General features: G+C 48.2%; 1 protein-coding gene and 1 pseudogene across 6 annotated transcripts in view; one reads left to right on the top strand and one right to left on the bottom strand.

The window, feature by feature from the left end:
- TOM1L2 (target of myb1 like 2 membrane trafficking protein) overlaps positions 1–21,158 on the bottom strand; it is a 133,561-nt gene that overhangs the window by 95,588 nt on the left and 16,815 nt on the right. The window lies entirely within an intron of this gene.
- LOC112308855 (CD9 antigen pseudogene) lies at positions 8,915–11,533 on the top strand (annotated as a pseudogene).

A 21,158-nucleotide genomic window follows, 5' to 3' on the forward strand; every position in this document is an offset into this window, starting at 1 on the left:
CATGGAGATACATTCAGCAAAATCCAGACTATGGGAAACTGTATAGGACAAATGACCTTATTTCTCCAGCAAATAAACTGCAATGAAATAAATATGGAGAAGGAGCCTATAGGTTGAAAGACACATAAGGGAAATATCAACTGACTTATAATGTTGGACCTTATTAGATCCTATTCAAATGAACAAAACTCTAAAAATATATAACATTATGAGACAACTAGAAATTTAAATACTAACTGAATGCATACTATTCGGGACTTATTGATGATTTTTAAAGTACAATAATATTATAGTTATTTTTTTAAAAGAGTTCATTTTCTATTAGACATACACACTGAAATATATGGCTGAAATAATATGATTTGGGGAATTTACTTAATAATATAAGACAAGAGAGGGAACAGGTAGACATGCCAAAATGTAACAGGTCATGAGCGGGAAACTGTTGAAGATATATAAAGGGTAAGTGGAGGTTCATTATAGTATTTTCTCTGTTTTTGTATATGTTTAAAATTTTCCCCAACAAAATTTTAAAAAGTAAGTCCAGATTTAAAGACTGACATACTCAATATTCTCAGAGAAAAGTTAAAGTAAAAACTACAGGGCATAGATTGTAAGTGTAACAGACATACAGGCGAGGGAGGTATTCAGACTCAATAAACATTTATTGAGTGCCTACCCAGCAGTGTGGCCGCTGCACCTCAAGTTCCTCGTGTACAAAATGGGGATGTTAAGAAGTCTGCTTCATCTGGTTGTTACTAAGAGGAGATAAGCTTATACATAGCAAGCATTCAGGATAGTGCCTGGCCTGAGGCAAAGGTACTCAATAAATGGTAGCTTTAAATAACTGTATACATTGTATAGTTGAGCAAACTGAGGCTCAGAAAAGTAAAGTAGCTTACCCAAAAGGTCTCACTATCAGAAGAGGTGAAGCCTGAATTTCAGAAGCAATCCTCTGCCTTAGGCGGGGCTCCCGGACAAGTCATGGGCAGGGGAGCCCTGGGATTACTGGAGAGCGAGGAGAAGGAAGGCTTAGGGAAGAAATGAGCTGTGGCCCTTTGAACAAAGAATAGGAGTAAGGTAAGGCTGAAAGGAGTAAGGAAGAATACCATTCAAAACCCTCAGAAGTGCCATTCCAAGGAAGTTCTGGGTGAATTCTTCTAATTAAAGACTGGTCTCCACAGCTGTCAATGGGGTGACCTCCCTAATTCAAATCAAGAGCCACAGGGTTTCAGAGGGAACGATTTTAACTCTGCTTTCCATAATAAGGATTCTGGATTCCTGCCCAAAGCTTTAGTTACGTTTGTGGGTCAGTCTCATGAATTATTTTTTTGGCTGGATCCCAAGAAAGCCAGGCTATCCTCCCAGCAACTAAGTCGGTGATGAGTTCTGCATTCCCACCCAAAAGGGAGACACTTTCACAGAGCCTACAAATCAGACCTGTACGACCTGTATCACTGGGATGCTCAACCTCCCCCTAAAATCTGTTCTAGAGTTTTATTTAGGAAAACTATGAAGATGGCTGTCCAGACACGACACCCAGAATATGCCTACAGCCACAGAGGAGACCATTTTTCCAGTCAACAGTAGACAAAGGTCACCTCAGTAGAGAGCCCTCTAGATTTGCTGTTGCTGCTCCCATCAGTGCTTGCCGAGCACCTTGGGCCTGGGGAGCTATGGCCCTTGGAATTCCTGGTCCAACCTGGCAATTCTGAGGTACCTGTGACAGAGGGGGCACTGCTGATGAGCACGTTCCAGAGGAACTTGTGGCGCTTCGAGAAGAGGGCTGGTCCTGGCCTACACCTGCCATTCAAATCCTCACTCAGCCCTTCAGTGGCCACAGGCAATTGACGTGGCTTCCTTGTTTACGAAGAAGGGTGACAGAAAAGCTCACTGTACTGTGAAAATGGAGCGTGTGAGAAGCTAGATGAGGGCCAACTACATATATGGCTGTGCTGAGCCCCACTAAGCCAGAACCAGCTCAGATCTTTCAGGAAAGGGATTCTGAGGGTCTCTCACCCCTCTGTACCAAGGGGTAGTGTGGAACAATACGACCGGCCAGGCAGGGGGTTGGTCAGGCCTGCGTTTGATTGCCGGCTCTGCCACATCATCTTTGAATTTTCCCTAGTCCTAGCAAAATAAGCCCTGCCCCACCCGATCACTATCGTGGCTGATTGAAAAACAAAAACCCACAGGTAACCTATGAACCTCGTTTTGTTTCAGAGTTTCAGCCTCTTTACACTAAAATGAAGCAAGCACAAAACGGCTGATGTGAACTTTTTAAGTCTGGATTTTCTTCCTCATCCTGCTTTCTTTATTTCTCTCCTTGCAGGTACTTATGATCACTAACAAGCCCCTAAAAACAGAAGCAGGAGATCTGGGCAGAGGAGCCTAGGGCAAGTCTGAAACACCATCATCAGCTTCTTCAACACCTGGCCTGCTTAAAACATCAGAGAGCGTTAAGGACCACACTGGCTTGGTCTGCCTGACCCAACACCAGCGTGTACTTTTTCACAAGGCCACAGGGCGAGTTCTGTAAAGAACTGGCTATGATGAAGGTGAGGCCTTGGCGGCAGTCAGATCTGGGCTCAAAGCCCTGGCTCTGCAATTTATTCACCTCAAGGCCTTCGTCAAGTTACTTAATCTTGGGTTTGAGCCCTCATCATTTCATTAAAATGGGGATAGTAACTAACACTGTGGGATTGCTATGAGAACCAGAAATAATATAAATATTTAAAGAATGTTTATAATAAGAGCTACTGCTGGTACATACAGTGTCTCATTTAAACCTTAAAACCATCCTAACAAGGGAGCTATTACTGCCCCCATTTTTAAAGATGAGGCCACTGAGCATCAGATTGAGTAATGGGCCCCTACAACCCAGGTGGTGAGTGTTGGACCTGAGGATGGGACCTGGGCTTGTCTGCTCCCAAGGTTGGGTTCTTGGGGCCGTCGCCGTGCTCGGTGCACTGCACGTGTGAAGAAAGGGCAGCCACTAGGGTTCCGGCGAAGGCCTTCTCGAGTCCTACCCACAGCAGCTCAGGGATGAGCGCATCATCATTCTCATTTCACAGGACGGAAGGCTGGGGCGCAGCTAGTTTAGGCTGTTAGAGCTCAATAAAAAGCCCCCATCTTTCAGAGACATATATTTCAGTATATTTACAAATAAAATTATCTGATGTTTGGAATATGCTTCAAAATATTGCAGGGCTGGGGGGGAGGGGAATGGGCAGTGAGATGAAACAAGGTCGGCTGGCCAGATGTTGAAGCTGAGCCAGGGGCACAGAGAAGTTCGCCACACTGGTTTCCCTGTTCTTGTTTATGTTTAAAACTTTGCATAATAAAAAGCAAAAACAAAAAATACCACCTTATCTCCTGGAGAATGCATAGGGCAGAGTGGGTCTCAAACTGAGGTGTGTTCTGTCCCCAACTTCTCAGTCCCCTCCAACCCACTGTAATCACTGCATTAGGGCATCCCTCCTCCCGCCCTGCCTCACCACACGGCCTGGCCTGGCTCGGCCCGGCCCGGGGATTGGCAGCAATGCAGAGCCCAAAGTTCTGCTCATCTAAGCTGGGGGCAGCAAGGCAGTCTGTGCCGAGCGTCCCCTGGTGGCAGCCCAGGCTGCTGGAGGACTCAGGGGAAGGAAGTGCCTGCGGCCTGAAGCAGCTAGGACAGGCTTCAGGGAGGAAACAAGACCTCAAGGGGGAAACAGGATGTGGGTGTGAAGAAGGTATGGAGGAAGGGAAGACGCAAGAGTATGGAAGAGAGAAGGGGGAGGAGCAATGAGTGCAGGTGCGGGGATCAGGCTACACAGACTGGGCTCCGCCTCCTCAAATCCCCTTGGGGGTGTCACTGCAGCCCCCATTGGCGTGGCCTCCACCAGTCTCCCTCCCCAAACCTTCCCTTCACCCTGCCCCAGCATGACCTTCCCCAAACAGAACTCTGATCACATCTTCCTCTTGTGCATGAAAAACCTCCCTGAGCTCCCCAATTAACTCCAGGTAACGTCTACACTCCTCAACCTGACGCTTAAGCTGACTGTCGCTAACCAGCCCTCACTGCCACCTTCTCCCTTGCCAGTTCCCCACGCGGATACCCAAAGCCTGCAGTCTAGCTGCCTCACACACCTGGGTACCTCTTTTCTAATGGTCTCTCTTCTTGGTATGCCCCTGCCTCCCGATAAAGTCCTGTAAGGCGAGCTCAGATGTCACCTGCTCACTCTGCCCCAGCACAGCACACACCCCTCTCTGTTACCAGGACACCTGCATGCCGCGCTTATTTGTGAGCCAGCTTCCTGATGAGCACGGGGGTTCTGAGGCAGGAGAGGCCACCTCTTATCGTTCCCTGTCAACACAACAGGTGATCAACACAAGGTGTCTATTATCATTATTGGTGACTTAAAAAACGTAGACCCTGAGCAGACAGGCAGGGTGCCTGGCACACAGCAGCTACTGGGAGAGGGTCCGCCATGGCTGGACGGATGGGTAAGGATAGCAGGGCGCTGAGTGGGCTCGCTCCTGACTTGGCTGAGGTTGCCTCACTGCGGTGCCCTTCAGGTATATGAAAGGCCCACGGCTACAGGGGGCTTATTTAGTGCCTTAAAATGCTGTAATAGTTTCCCTTCCAAAGGTTCCAGAAAATAGAAAATGACAATGCCAGCTTGATGTGCCCATTACCTCCATGGCTACAAACCTAAAGAATATTTATGATCATGGGATCAGAGATGCGGTGTCTTAGAAGCAAAGAAAGGTCACAAGACGAACATCTGGAGCCAACACAACGACTTGTATTTGACTTCAAATAAAACCAATGTCGCTTTCGAGGAGGGGCGAAAAGCTGAACACAAGCATGCCGTCTTGCAGGGCACTGAGGACTCTGCTGGCAGGGTAATGAGACGTAGTACCCAGGGCCCACAGCCTTCTCAGGAAAAGGCGCTTGTGCTCTCCGTACTAAGTTCCCAGCGACAAGGTTTAATGGGGGAAAACAAATGCTCCCAGAGATTCTGGATCGTTGCAAACAGAGAAACAGTTGATAGGGCTAGCGCTAGAGGAGCCCCCTCCTCCTACGTTTTTCATGGGCCTGCTGCTCCTGCAATTCCCCACACCATGCTTCTGACATTACAGCAGATGCAGCACTCCTCCGCCGCCACCCCACACTAATCCTTCATCCTCAGCAGCCAATGGAAACACAGGCCTTCCCATTAATCATGGCCGTGAGCACCAAAATAGCTCATCTGACCTTTGCAAATACCAAAGAGTGGATTTAAAGCAGAAGGTGGCAAAAGGTAATGCATTAGTCTTTAGCTTCCCTTTCAAAGGTGATTTTGTCAGTAGCCAAGAAGACAGCCTAGAGGACCAACGCGGTTAAAAACTGGGGAGAAGCACTCGGATTGCAAGTGCGGTAGCCACCAGGCTTTCAGTACATACACACACACTCCTTGATGAATTTTTTAACATGTACTGAAAATATATATGGCTCAGAAATCTCTTGGCATTGCACTGAAACAGGTCAGAGTGGGAACAAGAAGTTTTTGGAGGGAACATGCACGCAGGCACAAACAAAGGGTTTCAACACCTGACCCAGCTGGGCTCCCCCGGACAACAGAGACAGTCCTGCTCCACCCACAGGCAGGCTACGGGCGAGCAGACAGACCCCTTCTGAGACAGGCATTACAGCAGACCCAACTCATCGTTAAGCCTCATCACATACATCCCCATTTTCTCTCTACTTACAGGCCTGTAAATCTTAAATCAGTGGTTGATATTTTAGGAGAAGTGACCCCTTAATATTTCATGGAGATTTTCTTTGCCTGGCTATCATTCAGTACTACCCAAAACTGGATCTCAAGTGATCGACATGAAATGCAGGGCTCTGGGTCTTTTCCACCTAAAAAAAGTAATTGCAGAAAACTTGAGGAACAGAAAAAAAAAGCCACTTATATAAGCCTATCACTGCCCTAATTCACTTTTTAGTAACAACTTTATTGAGATACAATTCATATAAAACGAATCCACCATTCTGAGGTGCACAACTCAGTGGGCTTTCGTATATTCACAGAGTTGGGCGACCATTGCCACGGTCTCATTCCAGAACATTTCATCACCCCCACGACAAACCCTGATCCACTAGTGCTCACTTCCCATCCCCCTCATCCCAGGCTCCGCAACCACTGACCTGCCTTCTCAATGCATAAGTTGGCCTATGCTGGATATTTCATTTAAATGGAATCATACAATATGTGGCCTTTCGTGTCTGGCTTCTTTTACTTACCACAATGTTTTCATGTAATTCAAATTTTATTCACACTTTGTTAGGTTTCCTTTCCATCTTGACTTTTATACATTTAAAGAATAATCCTTTGGCCCTGGCTGGTGTGGCTCAGTGGACTGAGTGCCAGCCTGTGAAGCAAAGGGTCATCAGTTCGACTCCCAGTCAGGGCACAGGTAGCAGGCCAGGTCCCCAGTAAGGGGCATGCAAGAGGTAACCACACATTGGTGTTTTTTTTTTCTCTCTCTCTCTCTCTCTTCCCCCTCTCTAAAAATAAGTAAATAAAATCTTTTAAAAATATTTTAAAAAGAGAATAATCCTTTGCTCACTTTGTAAAGTCTCACCTGCGTTTTGCTGAACAATGCGTTATTAACCCTTAGCTGGCGCTGTGGGTGCAGGAGCTGAAGGAGGCCTGTACTGCTCTCTAAACGCAAGCCTACCACATTGGTCTAATTTGAACAGAAAGTGTCTGGCAGTTAGAAAAATACTGAAGAGCAGCACACCAGCCCTCAGGATAACCACAGAAAGCACCAGACACAATGTGGCACAGGGACAGTAAAGAATGCAAGGACACCAAGGTAAAGAAGACACAGCTGCCATCCATTGAGCTCTCTCTTTTGCAAATGTTATGAACTAAATAAATGTTATGAACTAAATAACATGTGCCCCAGCCTCCCCACAACCTGACAAATTCCTATGTTGAATGTGACTGTGTTTGAGAGATGAAGTTAAAATGAGCCCTTAGAGTGGGCCGCATCGAAGCTGGCTGGAGTCCTCATAAAAGGACATCTGGACATTACAAAGACTCCAGGACGCGTGTGAATGGAGTGAGACCATGTCAGGGCACAGCATGAAGGTGGCCTTCTGCAAGCCAAGGAGAGGCCCCAAAAGAGAAACCAAACCTGCTGACCCCTGGATCTTGGACTTCCAGCATCCAGAACTGTGCGAAAGGAATTCTGTTGTTTAAGCCACTCAGTGTGTGGTCCTTTTGTTACAGCAGCCCCAGCAAACATGTCATTTCATGTCTCATGATTTAGCTCATAAACACACTTTAAAAAGTAGGGCTATTATCCCCATTTACCATGAGAAAGCTGAGGCTCAAACACGTTAATGGAGCTGGGAGTGAAACTAAAGTTAGTGATTTCAAAACTTTTGTTCTTTCCAGAAAGTACACGTGTTGAAGTTTATTTTTAACTTTTCTATACCATGGGGTGGAGGGAGGTGGGGGTGGCAGACTATTGAAATACACAAAAATTTTTGTGCTAATTTTAAAAAGCCAGTATGTAGTCTTCCCAGAATATACCTTCCAAATTAAAAATTCATTCATTTCAGAAATATTTTCGAGGTAGAAACAAAAATATTTAGTCAAATGCTTTCCATGCGTTATCTACTTTGAGCTAAGGGCTATGTAGTAGTCGGTCATAACTGAGGAAACTGAGGCCTGAGGCATTAACTGCTCGTATCAGAGCACCGCACAGTGTCTGTCCTCCATTCAGCTCTGCAGTCTAACAGCTGCACTCTGAAAGGCCGGCTAAGCCACATTCCGCATTCATGGAGCTCTCGTTGGGCACTCTGGATACCAACATGAACGCGCCCTAGCCCCTACCTTGGAGGGGATGCACAGCCCAACCAAGAAAGGCAACAGCTCTCCAGGGAGCTCCGAGCAAATCAGAAAAGGGGCCCCTTTCTCAGAGAAGCAGCAGCACCAGAGCACCGCCTGCTCAGCAGCCCTGCGGCTCTCCCCACAGTCCACCCCGGAACCCTGGGGAGAACCGGGCTCTCTTCCCTCCAGACGGAAGCCAGCCAGAGCCTGCCAACTCTGGGGAGGGGCTGGGACACAAACCCAGGCCTGTTCACAGTGCATAGTAGGCAAAGCCAGAAAGGGACAGTGCAAAGCAGGGGTCGAAAACCCAGAGGGGCCACATGAGCAGACTGCCCCAAAGACCAAGTGAATGGGGAGCTCAAGCCAGAAAGCCAAAGCAGGTGGAAGCCAAGGGATGTCATGGCCTTGGGGCACTTGCAGAGGACCTGGCTTTAACAGTGTCAGGGATCCTCTACGGGCAGTTCATGCTACTCATTTCTCACATAGGTGCCTTCTACCCCAGACAGTGGCTCTTGCCACCTGCCACTCAGAGTCCCCACACCCGCCTCTTCACAGGGCAAGGTGCTGCTCTAAAGCGGGGAGTGGTAGCTGTCGACTGCCTGCCAGAGGACCCAGCTCCCCAGCAACACCGCTGAGCATCTCACATGGCCGGACAGGGGCTTGGTGCAGGAAACAGCACACAGCGAGGCTTCACCTCTGATGGGAATCTGCCCCAGCCCCCAGGGGCTCCTGAGTGAGATGGGAGCACAAGTACAAAAGCGCCTCTTCCCACAGCTCAGTCTCCAGGATTAACACACACACCTACTCCATCCTGTACCAGGATGACAATATGGAGAAAGTCCCCAGGGTACTCTACAGGACACCCAGGGTGAGGATGACAGTGGCTCTGTGATCAGAGGACATGCCTCGAAAGACTGTGGCATTTGAGCCCGCCGCTGACGGAGAAGCAGATAGCGAGCTACCTGAGCGAGACAAGTAGAGGAGGGCATCCTCATGGTGAAGGCAAGGGCCAGGACACAGGCCTAGAGGCAGGGGTGTGCCCTGGAAGGGCACGGACCAGGTGCCCAGAAGCCGCAAGACCACTCCCCAAAGCATGCACCCTGGGCCACCAGTCCACAGCGGCTCCAGTGGGCCAGGGAAGCTCCGTAACACTGGGTCAGCTGTCAGAGGCTCTCCCACTTCTTCCCCGGTTCGGCCGTTCCACCACTATGAATGTTCTCTATTCTAACAGGGGCACAGGCTAGGGCCCTGGGTAGGCAACAGGATTCAGCTAAAATAACTTGTTTTGGTTTCACAGCATTTATTATTTTTATGTTACTTTGGATTAATGCCAAGTGACACTGCTTTTCAATTTATAATAGTGATAAAAGAACTTTAAAAGTAAATTTGCCCAAGTAAAAAAGATGAGTCGATATAAAGAGAATATCTCCTAAATAACAGCATGGTGGCTCCCGGACGCTTCAAAATCATGAAGGTGGTGCCCCCATCCCACACCAGTGTGGCCCAGGCCACGCTGGTCAGAGGACAAACCAAGTGGATCAAACACCTGCTCCTCAGCTTTCACTTTACCTTCTGGCTTGCCAGGACTGTAGTCTTTGCCATTGGACTATGGCTCCGATTCAACTCTCAGAGCAAGAGCATCTCTAAGCAAGAAAATGACCGATCATTTCAGCCTCTGCACAGGAGCTGATACTCTGATTGGAGCCGGCCCCACCTGTGATACGGGTGGGTTTGCCAGGCTGCTGTGACTATGCACCAGTCCCAGTGCACACTGGGACTCTGTCTTCCTCTCAGTGATGTTTGCCCTTAAAATAGCTGCGGCCACCTGGGGATATTCCCACAAATATGAGGTGATTAAGGAACTCCAGGAATTTCACACGAACACCTACTTCAAGCTGAAATCCAAGAATGAGCCCCAGCGGGAAATGCTAAAAGCCATCCACTATACGCTGAATTGCTATGGCACAGCTAGGGGAGTGAATAATTCATCTCTGCCATCTGCCCCCAGAAGGATATCCTCTCAGGCATCTCACTGAAGCCGTGCTCTGAAGCCATCAAAGAGGTCTTCTACAACCAACTGCACAGCCCTGGCGCAGCGGGCATCAGGACCACCGTGGTGGTGCTACTTGGTGCGGTCCCCAGCAGGATCCTGCGCTGTGCTCTCGCAGGAACCGAGAGATGGTCCCGGGCCGCCTTGCACTCCTGGGCAGGGAAGCTTACTCCTGGAGATTGTTGGTTATTTTCCTGGGGGGTTATTTTTGTGTTATTTTTCTTTTTTGCTACTAACTTAAGTATTCATTCTCCATTTCTAAACAAAAAAGTTTTCTCTGTCTTTTTAATGCTTTATTCAATATTGATAGTTGAGGGACTGGGGGACTTATTTTATATTTTTTGGTTGTTTTTGCTTATTATGTTAATTAGAAATCCTATAATGAAAGGGACTATATTTGCTAGACTCTAGAAAAAAAGATACTGTACGTAAAGAGAATTTTTTGTCTTTAAATAAAAATTTTAAAAGGTCATCTAATTTAATCAGATTGTAACTTGTATTGAAGATAATTTGATATCAATAATAAAGATTATGACAATTTTTAAAAAGATTTTATTTATTTATTGCTAGAGAGAGGAAGGGAGGGAGAAAGAGAGGGAGAGACACATCAATGTGTGGTTGCCTCTCACATGCCCCCCACCGGATACCTCGTCTGAAACCCACGCATGTGCCCTGCCTGGGAATTAAACTGGTGATCCTTTGGTTCGCAGACCAGCACTCAATCCACTGAACCACACCAGCCAGGGCAAATTATGACAATTTTTTAAAAATCAGGAAGGTGGTCTCCAGGGGTGAATGGAAATAGCAGTAATTGGACAACCCAAGCCAGAGTCCAGGTATTCAGGAAAGAGAAGGAGGAGAAACTGCGATCTCTTCTCACAGGCAGCCAATGGGCCCAGGAGGGCCACCAGAGAGCGGCGCTAGTTCATTTTCCCCTCTGCAGGGAGGGTCTTGGGCAGGGCATCTCAGGAATCCATTTGGGTCCAACCTACGAGCAGAAGCAGTGGCTCTAACGTGGGGAAAACCTCGGTCCAAGTCTTGGCTCTGCCACTTTCTCTCTGGGAGGTCTCTGGCATGGGACTCAGCCTCTCTACAAACCAGGGAACATAATACCACTACCTGGGGGTGCTGCCAGGGGAATGAGTGGAAACCCTCAATAAATGGCAGTTCCCTCCTCACCTATTCCCTTTCCAGCTCTCTGACTGGAACGAATCTAAAATCCGGTGTCTTGAGAATGTGCATCAGATTTGGGGGGACCAAATTTTACTCCTCTGTTCTTACCCTAAGTAATGGATATGCAAAACTCCCAATTTCAGTCTATTTCACTGGGTTAGAGGCAAGGAGGGAGATACTGTGGCTTCTCAAGGCTAACGAGTCACCCACTAGCATGCAGGGAGTGTGACTTTGAGCATCAAGGTTCCTACCCTGGGACAGCAACAGAAAGATGTGGTCCCCTCAGAGCTGGCAGGTACACAGGGAAAAGAAATTTCATATGAGGGTCAACTGGGAAATGGTGACCAAAGGGTCCTTAGGAAAAAGCCTTCAACAAGAGAAGAACTGATCCTGGCTAGCTGGTACAGGGCGGGGAGGTTGAGGCTGCAGGAGGAACTGTGCCCCGCAGCTCCGCCAGTGGGCGCTGTCCCTCTGCCTTCCACAGACCGGTGCTCAGGAAGGCAGAGCCTAAGGCAGTGTGTTTGATCAACAAGGCTCGGAGAGACGCTTTTCCATAGGGACATGGACCACCGACAACCAAATGCCTTTTCCCTCTTCAGATGTGCAGAAATGTAAAGACAGCTAGGTACTCTTGGGATCTGCTAGTGAGAGTCTAATGCAGTACCCCCTTCTAGAAATCAATTTGGCAGTCTCTATAAAAGTTTTAAATGCTCCTACAGTCTGACCCAGGTTTTTACTTCTAGGATTCTAAACCACAGTAATGTGTAATTGTACAAACAGCATCGTTTACAAGGAAAAATACACACTGCCTCCCAGGAAGACAGTGGCTATGTAATCGCTGTCCACTCTACGGAACGCTGTGCACAACGAGCTAGATTGAAATGCGCTGCCATGAAAGATCTCTCCGATACACAATGGCATGACGAAAGAGGGTCGAAAACGAAACCTACAGGGGGATCCAGTCACACAAAAGAAACTTCATGGAACAAGGACCACACACTAAGCAGCTGCTGGGCCCACCTCTGGGGAGCCAAGCTTGGGTGGGAAAGCAGGGACTGGCACTTTATACAAAATGCAGTTCCGTATTGCCTGTTTGTTTTTATCCTCACCTGAGGACATGCTTATTGATTTTAGAGAGAGGGGAAGGGAGGGGAAGAGAGAGGAAGAGAAACATAGATGTGAGAGGAACGCCGATCGCTTGCCTCTCACGTGCACCCTGAAAGGGAGCTGAACCTATGACCTTCTGGTGTACCTGACGACACTCTAATGACTGAGCCGCACTGGCTAGGCCTGTATTGTCTAATTTTTTTAAAACAATGTGTACATTTGTTACTTTCACTTTATATACTTCTTCTTGTCTGACTTAAAATAAGAATGGGTATAGCATTGTGGACAAAAAAGGGGCCACATACTAAACCTGACAAGCTCAGGGGAGGCCTGTGAGGTGGGTCTGACCAACTCAGAGACCTCAAATCGTCCAGCTAAAAGCAGTTCCTGGCGGGTAGCCATGTCCTAGTGCAGCATTTTCCCCTAACAGAGGTCGTTCTTCACCTTAACTGAGCCTGTCCTCTTTTTTTTTTTTCCTGCATCTAGGCAAACTTATCCGATAACTCACCTTTAGAGTATCAAAGTAATTTCCTTTTCCCCCACCTGCACCCCTCAAAGCACAACCACTGAACCAGAGCAGAGAGCACAAATCTCCCCACTGTCATCATCATGTTAATGGTTAATTGTTCACTAAATTGTCCGCACCCACCAATGTGAAAGAAGTGTGTGTCTATTCCTTTTATTTTTATCCAATCACAGAGGTTTCCCTGCTTTGCTTTCTCCTGCCTCCCTAATCTATCACCAACAGATTTCATGAAACCCCCTTAGGCCTCCTCCTTTCACTGTAATGTACAAAATAGGGAGCATTACAGCTATTCTCTGGAGCATTTTCTCAACCCCTTGAGGTTTTGTTTCCCAGCAATGGCAACTGTCATCAGTTTGGCTCAAATAAACTCATAAAAATTCTTACAGGTTTGGACATTTCTCACATTGACAGCACACACCCATTCACTGAAAGGTAAATGACCAAACAAAGAGTTGGCACAAAGGACGAAGAGAAGGCAGCCTCTGGGGTAAAGGAACCCTGGAGGGTGAGGATGTGAATGTCTACCCTCTGTGGGAAGGCCCCCTAACGACCCCAAGGTGCTGCATCCTCCTCCGTCACCTACAGCAAGGCTGGGAGAGTGTGTGCACCTTTCTCCAAGGCAGCCTTTGACCACCACAATGGGGCTTCTGGGAGGCCATGCTGGTACCCTACCCTTCACCCACTTCCATCCCACCCCTCGGTGGAGCTCTGAAGCACCTACCATTTCATACCCTTCTCTCTCAGGCTATCCAATGTTTTGAAACTGAAGTCCCCTTGGGACACTTTCTTAAACAGGAATACACATTTGATGAAGTTCAATGACAAACTGTTTCCTCTGACAAAAAGGGGTCACATACTAAACCTGACAAGCTCAAAGGAGGCCTGTGTGGCGGCCTTATTAACTCAGAGACCTAAAGTAACCACAAACAATGGTTTGAAATGAAAACTTAGTAACTAAAAGTAGTTTACAGCAGGTAGTCATGTCCTAGGGTAGAATCTTACCTCACAAAACTCAATCTTTATCTTTTTGCATCTATGACAACATACCTTTGGAATGGCAAAGTCATTTCCTTTTTCCAGACCTGTCAAAGCACAAGCCCCACACCAGAGTGAAGAGCACAGACCCCGACTGTTACTGAGCTCAGGCCGACTGCTAATTGCCCTGCCCCCACCATGTGGAAGGAGTGAGAGAGGTGCGTAGCTACTGAAAGGACAGAGCCGGCGCCGCTGGCGTTTGCGGCACCCGTGGCAGAGCAGGCCTATGACCTTGTTAAACACGACTGCCATTTTACTCTTCTGAACTTATGTCCCCAGGACTGGAAAACTACTAGAAAAGCAAGAACAGAATGTGACTAACTGACCCCCACAGCCACATGCAAAAGATAACATTGGAGCAAACTGCAGCTTACACAAAACCAACCAAAACCTCCGGCGTTGCAACACCCCTAACAGCCCAGGGCCATACAACAGCAAACCCCCACCCTTTATGATCCAATAAAAGCTCAAAACCCCAACCCCCAGGGCAGGCATAATTCTTCACACCTGGCCCCTTTCCTCTCTTGCAAAGTGAATAAAACTTGGCTCTCTGCATTTCACTCTCATTGTGAATTCTTTTATAGCCTGCATCAATGGCCACCCTAACATTTTGGTGGCCTGTACGGGGACATTTTCTATTTCTCCCTCTCCTCCGCCTCCTGAGACTTGCAACTGGGGTGCAGGGGGCAGCAGAAGCTCATCCCTGACTCACCCCCTAACCCTGTCTCCACGAGGTTTGGAGAGAGGATTCTAATCCTTTTCTGTCTCTCCAGACTCTGGGGACAGACTCCTCCTCACCCACCTTCACGGCTAGTGATAGGTAAGTCTCTCTGGATATCGGGATGCTAACATTCACAGAACCAAAGGTGACAGCTTTCTAGTCATTCCCTGGCTGCAAGCCCCAGCATAGGGCCTATCACTTTCTGGGATTCAGCCTGACGGACAGCTCTTGACCGTCTCCTTCTAGTCTCAGTGCTGTCCTAGGATTCAGGGACACCTGACTCTAGGACAGCTCTCTGTGGTCTCAGTCTGATCTTGGAGGTGCGGATGCCAGACTCCTGGGGTCAGATCTATCTAGGCAGGCAGAGTCGGGGATTCCCCTCTCCGACCCTTCCCTCTCTTGGCACCTTTCCGTCCCTGAGCTGTCCTCCTCTTTCTTTCTTGTAGCTCTTGCCACGGGCAATACTCAATCAACCCCACCCAGGGACTCCCCATTCTTAAGGATGTCTCCTTAAGAACTTGAAGGCTCTGGGACTTACCAACCTCAAGCCCCAGCACTTGATTTTCTATTGCAATATGGCCTGGCCCCAGTACAAACTAAGGGATCAGGAGGTCTGGCTCACGAAGGTATCTCCTAACTATCATACTGGCCTCCAACTTGACCTGTACTGTAGCCGCCTTGAGAAACGGCCTGAGGTTCCTTCCATCCAGGCCCTCTTCAGGCTCTCTCGTCATCCTGATCTCCGTGCCTTCTGTCAAACGCTCTTATTCACGCCTACTTCCCTTCCTCCTCCATCTTCCCAAGATTCGGGTGGCCTCCCCCTCTCTGCACCTCCTCCTCCTCCATATCTCCCTTCTACTCCTTCACCCGACTTTTTAACACCCCCTCCATCTCTTCTCCCTATTTCTCCTCAGACCTCTCCCCCTACCCCCTTTAGATTGGGTTTCTCCTGGCCATACCTGTTCCGGCCATCCCTTTCAGGAACCCCCAAGCCTGCGATCCATCTCCCTCTCTGTGAGGCTGCTGGATTGGAAACCATTATTCGGGTCCAGGCTCCCTTTTCAATGTCAGACCTTTCCATATTGAGGTCAGACTCAGCAGTTTTTCGGGAAGCCCAGCTAAGTTTACAAAGGAGTTTGAATATCTCACCCTCTCCCATGACCTCTCCTGGAGAGACATTCACAGTATCTTTTCTACATGTACCAATTCAGGAGAGAGAGACTGTATTTGGGCCAAGTGATGGGAGATGAGGATGACTGAAATCAGAGGCAGCCTAATACTTATGCCCCCCGCACCATGGCCGGCCCTGACTAGGACCCCAACTGGGACTACCAAGCTCATTCCCCTGACCGCTGTAAATGAGATCACATGTTCTCCTGCCTCACAGAGGGAATCAAGGGGGCCACTATTAAGCCTGTTAACTATGACATGGTTAAGGAAGTCACCCAAGGGCCAGACAAGAACCTTGCTCTTTTCTTGTCTAAGCTCTTAAAGGCTTATCGCCTCTACACTAACCTAGGCGCTGATTCTAGGGAAGGCCAGTCTATTCTAGTGATGCACTTCCTCTCCCAGTCAGCCCTGGGTACTCAGCACCAACTCCAGAAGCTAGAAAAGGGCCCTCAGACCCCTCAATGAGTTAGTCTCTCTGACTTTCAAAGTCTGTAACAATTGTGATGAGCACCAACGAGAGGAGAAAAAAGAGCAGGATCCATGACAATCTCGGGAGCAATAAGAGGTTTTCCAAACAGTGGCCTCAGCAATTGAGGGGGCTCTTCAGGGGTGGACTTGCCCGAGGTCCCCAACAAAACAGCAAGGACAGCCATCAGTGGCACCGAGGCCCCAAACCTGCTTCAACTGCGAAAAGGGTCACTGGAGCAAAGAGTGCCCTAAGAAAAAGCAGCAGCCACCAGGACTGCACCCACGATGCAGAAAGACAGGGCACTGGAGGAAGGAGTGCCCTCTCCTCAAGGGGGAAGATTGAACTCTCCTCCCCAAACCGTCAGGGTCTCCCTCCATACCCTCGCCTCGGGCCTCCTTGGCCTCCCCCAGACATGGATGAAGACGTCAGCCCTGGCATCGGACCAGGCTCCACTTCGCACCATCAAATTGGCCTACCTCTGGTAACTCACCCTGTTGCAGGTAAGCTAATCGATTTCTTAATCCATACTGGAGCAACTTACTCTGCTCTCCCCAAGTTTTTGGGTCCTTTGTCTCCCTCTCCTGTTTCCATGGTAGGGGTGGAGGGAAGGCCCCAGGCCACCCGACTAACTCCCAGCCTCCTCCTCACTCTGGGAGATCAGGTCTTTGCTCACTTCTTTTTAGTCATTCCTGATTGCCCCACCCCTCTCCTACAAAGGGACTTCATGATGTAGCTAGGCACTCAGATACTCCTGCACCCTCAGGCCTCTTCCCTACGACTGTTGGTGACTGCTTCAACCCCAACTTCCCTCCCAGACTTCACTCCCCTTGAGGTTGTAAATAGGGTCCCACCGGACGTCTGGAACAGTGACATTCCTGGAAAGGCACATCACATGCAGCCCATCAGTATCTGCATGAAAGATCCCACACGTTTTCCTTGCCAATTAAACTAGAGGCCCTCAAGGGCTTCAAACTCCTCTTTACCAAATTTCTCAAATCGAGCTTAACTAAGACCCACCACCTCTCCTCACAACACTCCCGTTCTCCCTGTCAGGAAACCAGATGGCTCCCATCAACTAGTACAGGACCTTGGAATCATCAATGAGGCAGTCATCCCCTTCCATCCAGTTGCTCCTAACCCCTACACCTCACTTAGCACCATCCCTGCCAATACACAGGGCCCCTTTCAAGGAATTCTCGCCACTCCCATGGCAGCAAAGCTCTCAGGACTTCCACCATGGGTACATCTTTCCTGACTCAAACCCACTGACCCACAGAAGAACTCTCCATAGGAGGAACTGCCTGAGGACCCCACTCTTCCCTCCTATGCCTGCCGGCCAATTTCAGATACCAAGCTTGGACTCACCACAGTCCAGCCAATGGACACATGAGCCCCAGAAAGTATCTGACATGCTCTGGTACTACTGAGTAATCCCCTTCTTTTATAACTCTGTGCCAGACCTAGTAAGAGAGCTCCTCTGTCCTTGCTGAGAACCCTAGTTTCACTCCTTGTAATCTTTTCTCCCTCACGATACATTCCCTTCCAATGCCCTTACCTACCTACAGTCCACGGGGACCTTAATTTTCTAAACAATAAAGGCTACTCAGCCCTACAAGAACTGTTGGATCTGGGCCAACACCTCTCCCAGAGGGGCACTAGTAGCAATTCCTATCGTTCCTTCAGAATGGAGCCAATTAGATGGGTACCTGGTACCCACCTATTTCAACAGACCCAGATGGGCCATTAATGAAAGGGTCAAGCCCACAGAGGACCACATACCTGTCAATCACCCACAACAATAGGCCCATCACAATCTCCGAGGACCAATATTCTCCTCCATAGATCTCTTTAGCCAAGTGCCCCTCTGCCTAATAGCTGAAACCAGACTGGGATCATCAGTCAGATCCTTTTCTTTCTTTTTTTTTTTTTGATATATTTATTAATTATGGTATTACAGTTGTCCCATTTCTGCCCCTTCCCTCAACTCCATCCTGCCCACCCCTTCCCTCCCACATTCCCCCCCTATAATTCATGTCCATGGGTCATACTTATAAGTTCTTTGGCTTCTACATTTCCTACACTATTCTTACCCTCCCCTTGTCTATTTTCCACCTATCATCTATGCTATTTATTCTCTGTATCTTTCCCCCCTCTCCCCCTCCCAATCCCCTATTGATAACCCTCCATGTGATCTCCATTTCTGTGGTTCTGTTTCTGTTCTAGTTGTTTGCTTAGTTTTCTTTTGTTTTGGTTTTAGGTGTGGTTGTTAATAACTGTGGGTTTGCTGTCATTTTTACTGTTCATATTTTTTATCTTCTTTTTCTTAGATAAGTCCCTTTAACATTTCATATAATAATGGCTTGGCGATGATGAACTCCTTTAATTTGACCTTATCTGAGAAGCACTTTATCTGCCCTTCCATTCTAAATGATAGCTTTGCTGGATAGAGTAATCTTGGATGTAGGCCCTTGCCTTTCATGACTTGGAATACTTCTTGCCAGCCCCTTCTTGCCTGTAAGGTCTCTTTTGAGAAATCAGCAGGCAGTCTTATGGGAAGTCCTTTGTAGGTAACTGTCTCCTTTTCTCTTGCTGCTTCTAAGATTCTCTCCGTCTGTTTCATCTTGGGTAACGTAATTATGATGTGCCTTGGTGTGTTCCTCCTTGGGTCCAGCTTCTTTGGGACTCTCAGAGCTTCCTGGACTTCCCGGAAGTCTATTTCCTTGGCCAGATTAGGGAAGTTCTCCTTCATTATTTGTTCAAATAAGTTTTCAATTTTCTGTTCTTCCTCTTCTCCTTCTGGCACCCCTATAATTCGGATGTTGGAACGTTTCAAGATGTACTGGAGGTTCCTAAGCCTCTCCTCCTTTTTCCGAATTCTTGTTTCTTCATTCTTTTCTGGTTAGATGTTTCTTTCTTCCTTCTGGTCCAAACCATTGATTTGAGTCCCTGTTTCCTTCGCATCACTATTGGTTCCCTGTACATTTTCCTTTGTTTCTCTTGGCATAGCCTTCATTTTTTCATCTAGTTTTCGAACAAATTCAACCAATTTTGTGAGCGTCTTAATAACCAGTGTTTTGAACTGTGCATCCAATAGGTTGGCTATCTCTTCCTCGCTTAGTTGTATTTTTTCTGGAGCTTTGAAGTGATCTGTCATTTGGGCCTTTTTTTTTTTTTTTTGTCTTGGCGTGTCTGTTACTTAAAGGGGCGGAGCCTTAGGTGTTCACCCGGGGCGGGGTATCGCTGGTCGCTGCGCTGTGACACTGTATGTGGGGGAGGGGCCGAGAGGGAGCAATGGCGCCCACTCCACTCTCTGCTGGACTCTAGTCACTCCCTCCACTAACCACAATCAAATTGGGCCCCTCTGGTGCTGGTTCCCGAGTGGGCGGGCTTATGCACACTCTAGGCCCCTGTGGGTCTCTCCAACAACTTCTCCTGTGAGGCTGGGTGTCTCTCCTGCTGCGGCCCCATCCCCCACCGGCATTTTCAATCAGAGGTTTGAGGCTTTATCCCCCCCCCCCCCCCCCCCCCCCCCCCCCGCACTGGAGCCCTGGGCTGTGTGGTCTGCTTCACTCCTCACCGTTCGTCCTGGTTTATCTGCGCGAATGTGGGGCCACAGGGTCTGCTAGTGGTCAGACTGCCTGCCCTGTTGGTCCCACACTCCTCCAGTCTCGGTCCCGCCATGGCAACGTGAGTCCTCTCTGCCCCGGCTGCCTGTCTCTGCCCCTCCTACCAGTCTGGATGTATGTTTCTTTTTTATCTCCTTGGTGTCGGACTTCCTTGTCGTTCGATTTTCTGTCAGTTCTGGTTGTGCGAGGAGGCGCAGTGTGTCTACCTACGCCACCATCTTGGCTCTCTAGTCAGATCCTTTTCCAGCGGACCTAAGAGGTGCCATCACTCCTTTAACCTATCCCTTTCTTGGAAGTTCTATAAAAAGGGGGCCTCAGAAGGATTTGACTGTGGGATTTGAAGGCCAATATCTGGTCCTGGTTTCCTGGCTAACTCCCTTCCTAGGACTTATAGCAGCCTTTTTCTTTATTCTCACTTTTGGGCCATGTCTCCTCAAATATTTCATATCCTTCATTCAGTGGAGCATCCAGGCTCTGGGAGATTCTGTCCACAGCCTCTGGTCATAGCTTTCACTGTTTTGGCTGTCCCTTTTCCCCTTGATGACCCATGCCCAAACCCTCAGGTAGGGACAACTCTACATCTAACCAGCGGGAAGTAGCCATAAGAAGACCTTTGCCCATGCTACCCAGAACCAGGTCCAATCATTAAGAATAAAATAATCTTAAAACCAGAGAAATGAAAGGACAAAGCTGGCACCACTTGCTATTGTGGTGCCATTTGCTGAACAGTTCTGTGACCTTGTTAACACGACTGCCATTTTGCTCTTCTGAACTTATGTTGCAGGACTGGAAACTACTGGAAAGCAAGAACAGAACGTGACTAACTGACCCCATAGCTGCTCCAAAGATAACATGGAGCAAACTGCAGCTTACACAAAGCCAACCAAAACCTCCTGTGTTGCACCACCCCTAACAGCCCAGTGTCCATGCAAGAGCAACTCCCCTCCACCCTTTATAGTCCAATAAAAGCTCAAAACCCCCAACCCTCAGGGCCGGTGTAATTCTCCATGCCTGGCCCCTTTTCCTCTCTTGGAAAATGAATAACACTTTGCTCTCTGCATTTTCCTCTCTGTGAATTCTTTCACAGCCTGCATCAATGGCCACACTAACATCTATCATTTTGCTTTTTATCCAAGCCCAGAGGTCTCCCCGCTTTGCTTCCTCCTGCCTCCCTAATCTATCACCAATGGATTTCATGTAACCCAGTTACATCTTCTCTTTTGATTGTAATGTATAAAATAATGTGCAAACTGATATTTCCAGAGCATTTTTTTTCAATCAGTTAAGGTTTTGATTCCCAGCAACTGTCATTAGTTTGGTTCAAGTAAACTCACAAAAATTCTCTATAGGTTTGGAGATTTCTTATGACTCTTTCTGGCTAGCTCCTCCTCATCCTTCACACCAGGTCCA

The sequence above is a fragment of the Desmodus rotundus genome, chromosome 9 (genome assembly GCF_022682495.2).
Source record: "Desmodus rotundus isolate HL8 chromosome 9, HLdesRot8A.1, whole genome shotgun sequence".
Classification (NCBI taxonomy): domain Eukaryota; kingdom Metazoa; phylum Chordata; class Mammalia; order Chiroptera; family Phyllostomidae; genus Desmodus; species Desmodus rotundus.